The sequence below is a fragment of the Osmia lignaria genome, chromosome 12 (assembly GCF_051020975.1).
Source record: "Osmia lignaria lignaria isolate PbOS001 chromosome 12, iyOsmLign1, whole genome shotgun sequence".
NCBI classification, from domain to species: Eukaryota; Metazoa; Arthropoda; class Insecta; order Hymenoptera; family Megachilidae; genus Osmia; species Osmia lignaria.
In genome coordinates, this window is record NC_135043.1 from 859,008 (window position 1) to 871,165 (window position 12,158).

A 12,158-nucleotide genomic window follows, 5' to 3' on the forward strand; every position below is an offset into this window, starting at 1 on the left:
ACAATGACATTGTTATCAAGTGTATATTACATTATATCTCATGTAGATATAGTAATAATGTCTTCTATATTAAGTGTATATTGCATTATATCGCATGTAGATATAGTAACAATGACATTGTTTTAAATACATATTACATTATATCTCATGTGGATATAGTAACAATGACACTTTCATTAAATGTATAGTACATTATATCTCATGTATATATCGTAACAATGACAGGGTTATTACATGTATATTCCATTATATCACGTAGATATAGAAACAATGACATTGTTATTAAACCTATATTGCATTATATCGAGTAGATATCGTAACAATGACATTGCTATAAAGTGTATATTACATTATATCTCATGTAGATATAGTAACAAGTGTATTGCTATTAAATTTATTTTACATTATATCTCATGTGTATATAGTAACAATGACATTGTTATTAAGGGTACATAACCTTATATCGAGTAGATACAGTAACAAGTGTGTTGCTATTAAATGTATATTCCATTATATCATGTAGATTTAGTAACAATGACATTGTTATTATATGTACATTCCATTATATCATGTAGATATAGTAACAATGACATTGTTATTAAATATATATTACATTATATCTCACGTAGATATAGTAACAATGACAATGTTGTTAAACCTATATTGCATTATATCGAGTAGATATCGAAACAATGACATTGTCATCCAGTGTATATTACATTATATCTCATGTAGATATCGAAACAATGACATTGTCATCAAGTGTATATTACATTATATCTCATGTAGATATAGTAATAATGACTTCTATATTAAGTGTATATTGCATTATATCTCATGTACATATAGTAATAATGACTTCTATATTAAGTGTATATTGCATTATATCTCATGTAGATATAGTAACAATGACATTGTTATTAAACGTATGTTACATTATATCTCATGTATATATAGCAACAATGACATTGTTATTATATGTACATTACAGTGTATCTCATGTATGTATAGCTACAATGACATTGTTATCAAGTGTATATTATATTATATCCCATGGAGATATACTAATAATGACATTGATATTGAATATATATTACATCTCTGATGTAGATATAGTAACAACTGTATTGCTATTAGATGTATATTACATTATATCTCATGTATATATAGTAACGATGACAGTGTTATTACATGTATATTCCATTATATCATGGAAATTTAGTAACAATGACATTGTTTTAAATATATATTCCATTATATCTCATGTGGATATAGTAACAATGACATCTTCATTAAATGTATAGTACATTATATCTCATGTATATATAGTAACAATGACATTGTTATTATATGTACATTCCATTATATCATGTAGGTATAGTAACAATGACATTGTTATAAAATATATATTACATTATGTCTCATGTAGATATAGTAACAATGACAATGTTATTAAACCTATATTGCATTATATCGAGTAGATATCGAAACAATGACATTGTTATCAAGTGTATATTACATTATATCTCATGTAGATGTAGTAATAATGACTTCTATATTAAGTGTATATTGCATTATATCGCATGTAGATATAGTAACAATGACATTGTTTTAAATACATATTACATTATATCTCATGTGGATATAGTAACAATGACATCTTCATTAAATGTATAGTACATTATATCTCATGTATATATAGTAACAATGACATTGTTATTATATGTACATTCCATTATATCATGTAGATATAGTAACAATGACATTGTTATTAAACGTATATTACATTATATCTCATGTAGATATAGTAACAATGACAATGTTATTAAGTGTATATTACATTATATCTCATGTAGATATAGTAATAATGACTTCTATATTAAGTGTATATTGCATTATATCTCATGTAGATATAGTAACAATGGCATTGTTTTAAATACATATTACATTATATCTCATGTGGATATAGTAACAATGACATCTTCATTAAATGTATAGTACATTATATCTCATGTATATATAGTAACAATGACATTGTTATTATATGTACATTCCATTATATCATGTAGATATAGTAACAATGACATTGCTATTATATGTACATTCCATTATATCATGTAGGTATAGTAACAATGACATTGTTATAAAATATATATTACATTATGTCTCATGTAGATATAGTAACAATGACAATGTTATTAAACCTATATTGCATTATATCGAGTAGATATCGAAACAATGACATTGTTATCAAGTGTATATTACATTATACCTCATGTAGATATAGTAATAATGACTTCTATATTAAGTGTATATTGCATTATATCGCATGTAGATATAGTAACAATGAAACTGTTTTAAATACATATTACATTATATCTCATGTGGATATAGGAACAATGACATCTTCATTAAATGTATAGTACATTATATCTCATGCATATATAGTAACAATGACATTGTTATTATATGTACATTCCATCATATCATGTAGATATAGTAACAATGACATTGTTATTAAATATATATTACATTATATCTCATGTGGATATAGCAACCATGACATCTTCATTAAATGTATAGTACATTATATCTCATGTGGATATAGTAACAATGAACTCTTCATTAAATGTATAGTACATTATATCTCATGTATATATAGTAACAATGACAGTGTTATTACATGTATAATCCATTATATCATGTGGATATAGTAACAATGACATTGGTATTATATATATATTACATTATATCTCATGTGGAAATAGTGACAATTACATCTTCATTAAATGTATAGTACATTATATCTCATGTATATATAGTAACAATGATATTGTTATTATATGTACATTCCATTATATCATGTAGATATAGTAACAATGACAATGTTATTAAGTGTATATTATATTATATCTCATGTAGATATAGTAACAATGACATTGTTATTAAATGTATAGTATATTATATCCCATGGAGATATACTAATAATGACATTGATATTAAATATATATTACATCTCTGATGTAGATATAGTAACAACTGTACAGCTATTAAATATATATTACATTATATCTCATGTATATATAGTGACAATGACAGTGTTATTACATGTATATTCCATTACATCATGTAGATATAGTAACAATGACATTGTTATTATATATATATTACATTATTTCTCATGTGGATATAGTGACAATTACATCTTCATTAAATGTATAGCACGTTATATCTCATGTATATATAGTAACAATGACATTGTTATTATATGTACATTCCATTATATCATGTAGATATAGTAACAATGACATTGTTATTAAACGTATATTACATTATATCTCATGTAGATATAGTAACAATGACATTGATATTAAGTGTCTATTACATTATATCTCATGTAGATATAGTAACAATGACATTGTTATTAAATGGATAGTATATTATATCCCATGTATACATACTAATAATGACATTGATATTAAATATATATTACATCTCTGATGTAGATATAGTAACAACTGTACAGCTATTAAATGTCTATTACATTATATCTCATGTACATATAGTAACAATGACAGTGTTATTACATGTATATTCCATTACATCATGTAGATATAGTAACAATGACATTGTTATTATATATATATTACATTATATCTCATGTGGATATAGTAACAGTTACTTCTTCATTAAATGTATAGTATCTTATATCCCATGTATATATAGTAGCAATGGCATTGTTATTATATGTATATTCCATTATATCATGTAGATTTAGTAACAATGACATAGTTATTATATATATATTACATTATATCTCATGTGGATATAGTGACAATTACATCTTCATTAAATGTATAGTACATTATATCTCATGTATATATAGTAACAATGTCATTGTTATTATATGTACATTCCATTATATCATGTAGATATAGTAACAATGACATTGTTAATAAACATGTATTACATTATATCTCATGTGGGTATAGTAATAATGACATTGTTGTTAAATGTATATTCCATTATATTTCATGTATATATAGTAACAATGACAGTGTTATTACATGTATATTCCATTATATCATGTAGATTTAGTAACAATGACATTGTTTTAAATATATATTACATTATATCTCATGTGGATATAGTAACAATGACATCTTCATTAAATGTATAGTACATTATATCTCATGTATATATAGTAACAATGACAGTGTTATTACATGCATAATCAATTATATCATGTGGATATGGTAACAATGATATTGTTATTACATATATATTACATTATATCTCATGTGGATATAGTGACAATTACATCTTCATTAAATGTATAGTACATTATATCTCATGTATATATAGTAACAATGACACTGTTATTATATGTACATTCCATTATATCATGTAGATATAGTAACAATGACATTGTTATTAAACGTATATTACAATATATCTCATGTAGATATAGTAACAATGACATTGTTATTAAACGTATATTACATTATATCTCATGTAGATATAGTAACAATGACATTGTCATTAAATCTATAGTACATTATATCCCATGGAGATATACTAAAAATGACATTGATATTAAATATATATTACATCTCTGATGCAGATATAGTAAGAACTGTATTGCTATTAAATGTATATTACATTATATCTCATGTATCTATAGTAACAATGACAGTGTTATTACATGTATATTCCATTACATCATGTAGATATAGTAACAATGACATTGTTATTATATATATATTACATTATATCTCATGTGGATATAGTAACAATTACTTCTTCATTAAATGTATAGTATCTTATATCTCATGTATATATAGTAGCAATGGCATTGTTATTATATGTACATTCCATTATATCATGTAGATATAGTAACAATGACATTGTTATTAAACGTATGTTACATTATATCTCATGTAGATATAGTAACAATGACATAGTTATTATATATATATTACATTATATCTCATGTGGATATAGTGACAATGACATTTTTTTAAATATATATTACATTGTATCTCATGTGGATATAGTAACAATGACATCTTCATTAAATGTATAGTACATTATATCTCATGTATATATAGTAACAATGACAGTGTTATTACATGCATATTCCATTATATCATGTGGATATGGTAACAATGATATTGTTATTATATATATATTACATTATATCTCATGTGGATATAGTGAAAATTACATCTTCATTAAATGTATAGTACATTATATCTCATGTATATATAGTAACAATGGCAGTCTTATTACATGTATATTCCATTATATCATGTGGATATGGTAACAATGATATTGTTATTATATATATATTACATTATATCTCATGTGGATATAGTGACAATTACATCTTCATTAAATGAATAGTACATTATATCTCATGTATATATAGTAACAATGACATTGTTATTATGTGTACATTCCATCATATCATGTAGATATAGTAACAATGACATTGTTATTAAATATATATTACATTATATCTCATGTGGATATAGCAACCATGACATCTTCATTAAATGTATAGTACATTATATCTCATGTATATATAGTAACAATGACAGTGTTAATACATGTATATTCCATTACATCATGTAGATATAGTAACAATGACATTGTTATTATATATATATTACATTATATCTCATGTGGATATAGTGACAATTACATCTTCATTAAATGAATAGTACATTATATCTCATGTATATATAGTAACAATGACATTGTTATTATATGTACATTCCATTATATCATGTAGACATAGTAACAATAACATTGTTATTAAACGTATATTACATTATATCTCATGTAGATATAGTAACAATGACATTGATATTAAGTGTCTATTACATTATATCTCATGTAGATATAGTAACAATGACATTGTTATTAAATGGATAGTATATTATATCCCATGTATACATACTAATAATGACATTGATATTAAATATATATTACATCTCTGATGTAGATATAGTAACAACTGTACAGCTATTAAATGTCTATTACATTATATCTCATGTACATATAGTAACAATGACAGTGTTATTACATGTATATTCCATTACATCATGTAGATACAGTAACAATGACATTGTTATTATATATATATTACATTATATCTCATGTGGATATAGTAACAATTACTTCTTCATTAAATGTATAGTATCTTATATCTCATGTATATATAGTAGCAATGGCATTGTTATTATATGTACATTCCATTATATCATGTAGATATAGTAACAATGACATTGTTATTAAATGTATATTACATTATATCTCATGTAGATATAGTAACAATGACAATGTTATTAAACCTATATTGCATTATATCGAGTAGATATCGAAACAATGACATTGTTATCAAGTGTATATTACATTATATCTCATGTAGATGTACTAATAATGACTTCTATATTAAGTGTATATTGCATTATATCGCATGTAGATATAGTAACAATGACATTGTTATTAAATATATATTACATTATATCTCATGTAGATATAGTAACAATGACAATGTTATTAAACCTATATTGCATTATATCGAGTAGATATCGAAACAATGACATTGTTATCAAGTGTATATTACATTATATCTCATGTAGATATAGTAATAATGTCTTCTATATTAAGTGTATATTGCATTATATCGCATGTAGATATAGTAACAATGACATTGTTTTAAATACATATTACATTATATCTCATGTGGATATAGTAACAATGACACTTTCATTAAATGTATAGTACATTATATCTCATGTATATATCGTAACAATGACAGGGTTATTACATGTATATTCCATTATATCACGTAGATATAGAAACAATGACATTGTTATTAAACCTATATTGCATTATATCGAGTAGATATCGTAACAATGACATTGCTATAAAGTGTATATTACATTATATCTCATGTAGATATAGTAACAAGTGTATTGCTATTAAATTTATTTTACATTATATCTCATGTGTATATAGTAACAATGGCATTGTTATTAAGGGTACATAACATTATATCGAGTAGATACAGTAACAAGTGTGTTGCTATTAAATGTATATTACATTATATCTCATGTATATATAGTAACAATGACAGTGTTGTTACATGTATATTCCATTATATCATGTAGATTTAGTAACAATGACATTGTTATTATATGTACATTCCATTATATCATGTAGATATAGTAACAATGACATTGTTATTAAATATATATTACATTATATCTCACGTAGATATAGTAACAATGACAATGTTGTTAAACCTATATTGCATTATATCGAGTAGATATCGAAACAATGACATTGTCATCCAGTGTATATTACATTATATCTCATGTAGATATCGAAACAATGACATTGTCATCAAGTGTATATTACATTATATCTCATGTAGATATAGTAATAATCACTTCTATATTAAGTGTATATTGCATTATATCTCATGTACATATAGTAATAATGACTTCTATATTAAGTGTATATTGCATTATATCTCATGTAGATATAGTAACAATGACATTGTTATTAAACGTATGTTACATTATATCTCATGTAGATATAGTAACAATGACATTGTTATTAAACGTATGTTACATTATATCTCATGTATATATAGCAACAATGACATTGTTATTATATGTACATTACAGTGTATCTCATGTATGTATAGTTACAATGACATTGTTATTAAATGTATATTATATTATATCCCATGGAGATATAGTAATAATGACATTGATATTAAATATATATTACATCTCTGATGTAGATATAGTAACAACTGTATTGCTATTAAATGTATATTACATTATATCTCATGTATATATAGTAACGCTGACAGTGTTATTACATGTATATTCCATTATATCATGGAGATTTAGTAACAATGACATTGTTTTAAATATATATTCCATTATATCTCATGTGGATATAGTAACAATGACATCTTCATTAAATGTATAGTACATTATATCTCATGCATATATAGTAACAATGACATTGTTATTATATGTACATTCCATTATATCATGTAGGTATAGTAACAACGACATTGTTATAAAATATATATTACATTATGTCTCATGTAGATATAGTAACAATGACAATGTTATTAAACCTATATTGCATTATATCGAGTAGATATCGAAACAATGACATTGTTATCAAGTGTATATTACATTATATCTCATGTAGATGTAGTAATAATGACTTCTATATTAAGTGTATATTGCATTATATCGCATGTAGATATAGTAACAATGACATTGTTTTAAATACATATTACATTATATCTCATGTATATATAGTAACAATGACATTGTTATTATATGTACATTCCATTATATCATGTAGATATAGTAACAATGACATTGTTATTAAACGTATATTACATTATATCTCATGTAGATATAGTAACAATGACATTGTTATTAAACGTATGATACAATATATCTCATGTATATATAGCAACAATGACATTGTTATTATATGTACATTACAGTATATCTCATGTAGATATAGTAATAATGTCTTCTATATTAAGTGTATATTGCATTATATCGCATGTAGATATAGTAACAATGACATTGTTTTAAATACATATTACATTATATCTCATGTGGATATAGTAACAATGACACTTTCATTAAATGTATAGTACATTATATCTCATGTATATATCGTAACAATGACAGTGTTATTACATGTATATTCCATTATATCACGTAGATATAGAAACAATGACATTGTTATTAAACCTATATTGCATTATATCGAGTAAATATCGTAACAATGACATTGCTATATACTGTATATTACATTATATCTCATGTAGATATAGTACAAAGTGTATTGCTATTAAATGTATTTTACATTATATCTCATGTATATATAGTAACAATGACATTGTCATCAAGTGTATATTACATTATATCTCATGTAGATATAGTAATAATGACTTCTATATTAAGTGTATATTGCATTATATCTCATGTACATATAGTAATAATGACTTCTATATTAAGTGTATATTGCATTATATCTCATGTAGATATAGTAACAATGACATTGTTATTAAACGTATGTTACATTATATCTCATGTATATATAGCAACAATGACATTGTTATTATATGTACATTACAGTGTATCTCATGTATGTATAGTTACAATGACATTGTTATTAAATGTATATTATATTATATCCCATGGAGATATACTAATAATGACATTGATATTAAATATATATTACATCTCTGATGTAGATATAGTAACAACTGTATTGCTATTAAATGTATATTACATTATATCTCATGTATATATAGTAACGATGACAGTGTTATTACATGTATATTCCATTATATCATGGAGATTTAGTAACAATGACATGGTTTTAAATATATATTCCATTATATCTCATGTGGATATAGTAACAATGACATCGTCATTAAATGTATAGTACATTATATCTCATGTATGTATAGTAACAATGACATTGTTATTATATGTACATTCCATCAAATCATGTAGATATAGTAACAATGACATTGTTATTAAGGGTATATAACATTATATCGAGTAGATATAGCAACAAGCGTGTTGCTACTAAATGTATATTACATTATATCTCATGTATATATAGTAACAATGACAGTGTTGTTACATGTATATTCCATTATATCATGTAGATTTAGTAACAATGACATTGTTATTATATGTACATTCCATTATATCATGTAGATATAGTAACAATGACATTGTTATTAAATATATATTACATTATATCTCACGTAGATATAGTAACAATGACAATGTTATTAAACCTATATTGCATTATATCGAGTAGATATCGAAACAATGACATTGTCATCAAGTGTATATTACATTATATCTCATGTAGATATAGTAATAATGACTTCTATATTAAGTGTATATTGCATTATATCTCATGTAGATATAGTAATAATGACTTCTATATTAAGTGTATATTGCATTATATCTCATGTAGATGTAGTAACAATGACATTGTTATTAAACATATGTTACATTATATCTCATGTATATATAGCAACAATGACATTGTTATTATATGTACATTACAGTATATCTCATGTATGTATAGTGACAATGACATTGTTATTAAATGTATATTATATTATATCCCATGGAGATATACTAATAATGACATTGATATTAAATATATATTACATCTCTGATGTAGATATAGTAACAACTGTACTGCTATTAAATGTATATTACATTATATCTCATGTATATATAGTAACAATGACATTGTTTTAAATACATATTACATTATATCTCATGTGGATATAGTAACAATGACATCTCCATTAAATGTATAGTACATTATATCTCATGTATATATAGTAACAATGACATTGTTATTATATGTACATTCCATTATATCATGTAGATATAGTAACAATGACATTGTTATTAAACGTATATTACATTATATCTCATGTAGATATAGTAACAATGACAATGTTATTAAGTGTATATTACATTATATCTCATGTAGATATAGTAATAATGACTTCTATATTAAGTGTATATTGCATTATATCTCATGTAGATATAGTAACAATGACATTGTTTTAAATACATATTACATTATATCTCATGTGGATATAGTAACAATGACACTTTCATTAAATGTATAGTACATTATATCTCATGTATATATCGTAACAATGACAGGGTTATTACATGTATATTCCATTATATCACGTAGATATAGAAACAATGACATTGTTATTAAACCTATATTGCATTATATCGAGTAGATATCGTAACAATGACATTGCTATAAAGTGTATATTACATTATATCTCATGTAGATATAGTAACAAGTGTATTGCTATTAAATTTATTTTACATTATATCTCATGTGTATATAGTAACAATGACATTGTTATTAAGGGTACATAACATTATATCGAGTAGATACAGTAACAAGTGTGTTGCTATTAAATGTATATTACATTATATCTCATGTACATATAGTAACAATGACAGTGTTGTTACATGTATATTCCATTATATCATGTAGATTTAGTAACAATGACATTGTTATTATATGTACATTCCATTATATCATGTAGATATAGTAACAATGACATTGTTATTAAATATATATTACATTATATCTCACGTAGATATAGTAACAATGACAATGTTGTTAAACCTATATTGCATTATATCGAGTAGATATCGAAACAATGACATTGTCATCCAGTGTATATTACATTATATCTCATGTAGATATCGAAACAGTGACATTGTCATCAAGTGTATATTACATTATATCTCATGTAGATATAGTAATAATGACTTCTATATTAAGTGTATATTGCATTATATCTCATGTACATATAGTAATAATGACTTCTATATTAAGTGTATATTGCATTATATCTCATGTAGATATAGTAACAATGACATTGTTATTAAACGTATGTTACATTATATCTCATGTATATATAGCAACAATGACATTGTTATTATATGTACATTACAGTGTATCTCATGTATGTATAGTTACAATGACATTGTTATTAAATGTATATTATATTATATCCCATGGAGATATACTAATAATGACATTGATATTAAATATATATTACATCTCTGATGTAGATATAGTAACAACTGTATTGCTATTAAATGTATATTACATTATATCTCATGTATATATAGTAACGATGACAGTGTTATTACATGTATATTCCATTATATCATGGAGATTTAGTAACAATGACATTGTTTTAAATATATATTCCATTATATCTCATGTGGATATAGTAACAATGACATCGTCATTAAATGTATAGTACATTATATCTCATGTATGTATAGTAACAATGACATTGTTATTATATGTACATTCCATCAAATCATGTAGATATAGTAACAATGACATTGTTATTAAGGGTATATAACATTATATCGAGTAGATATAGCAACAAGCGTGTTGCTACTAAATGTATATTACATTATATCTCATGTATATATAGTAACAATGACAGTGTTGTTACATGTATATTCCATTATATCATGTAGATTTAGTAACAATGACATTGTTAT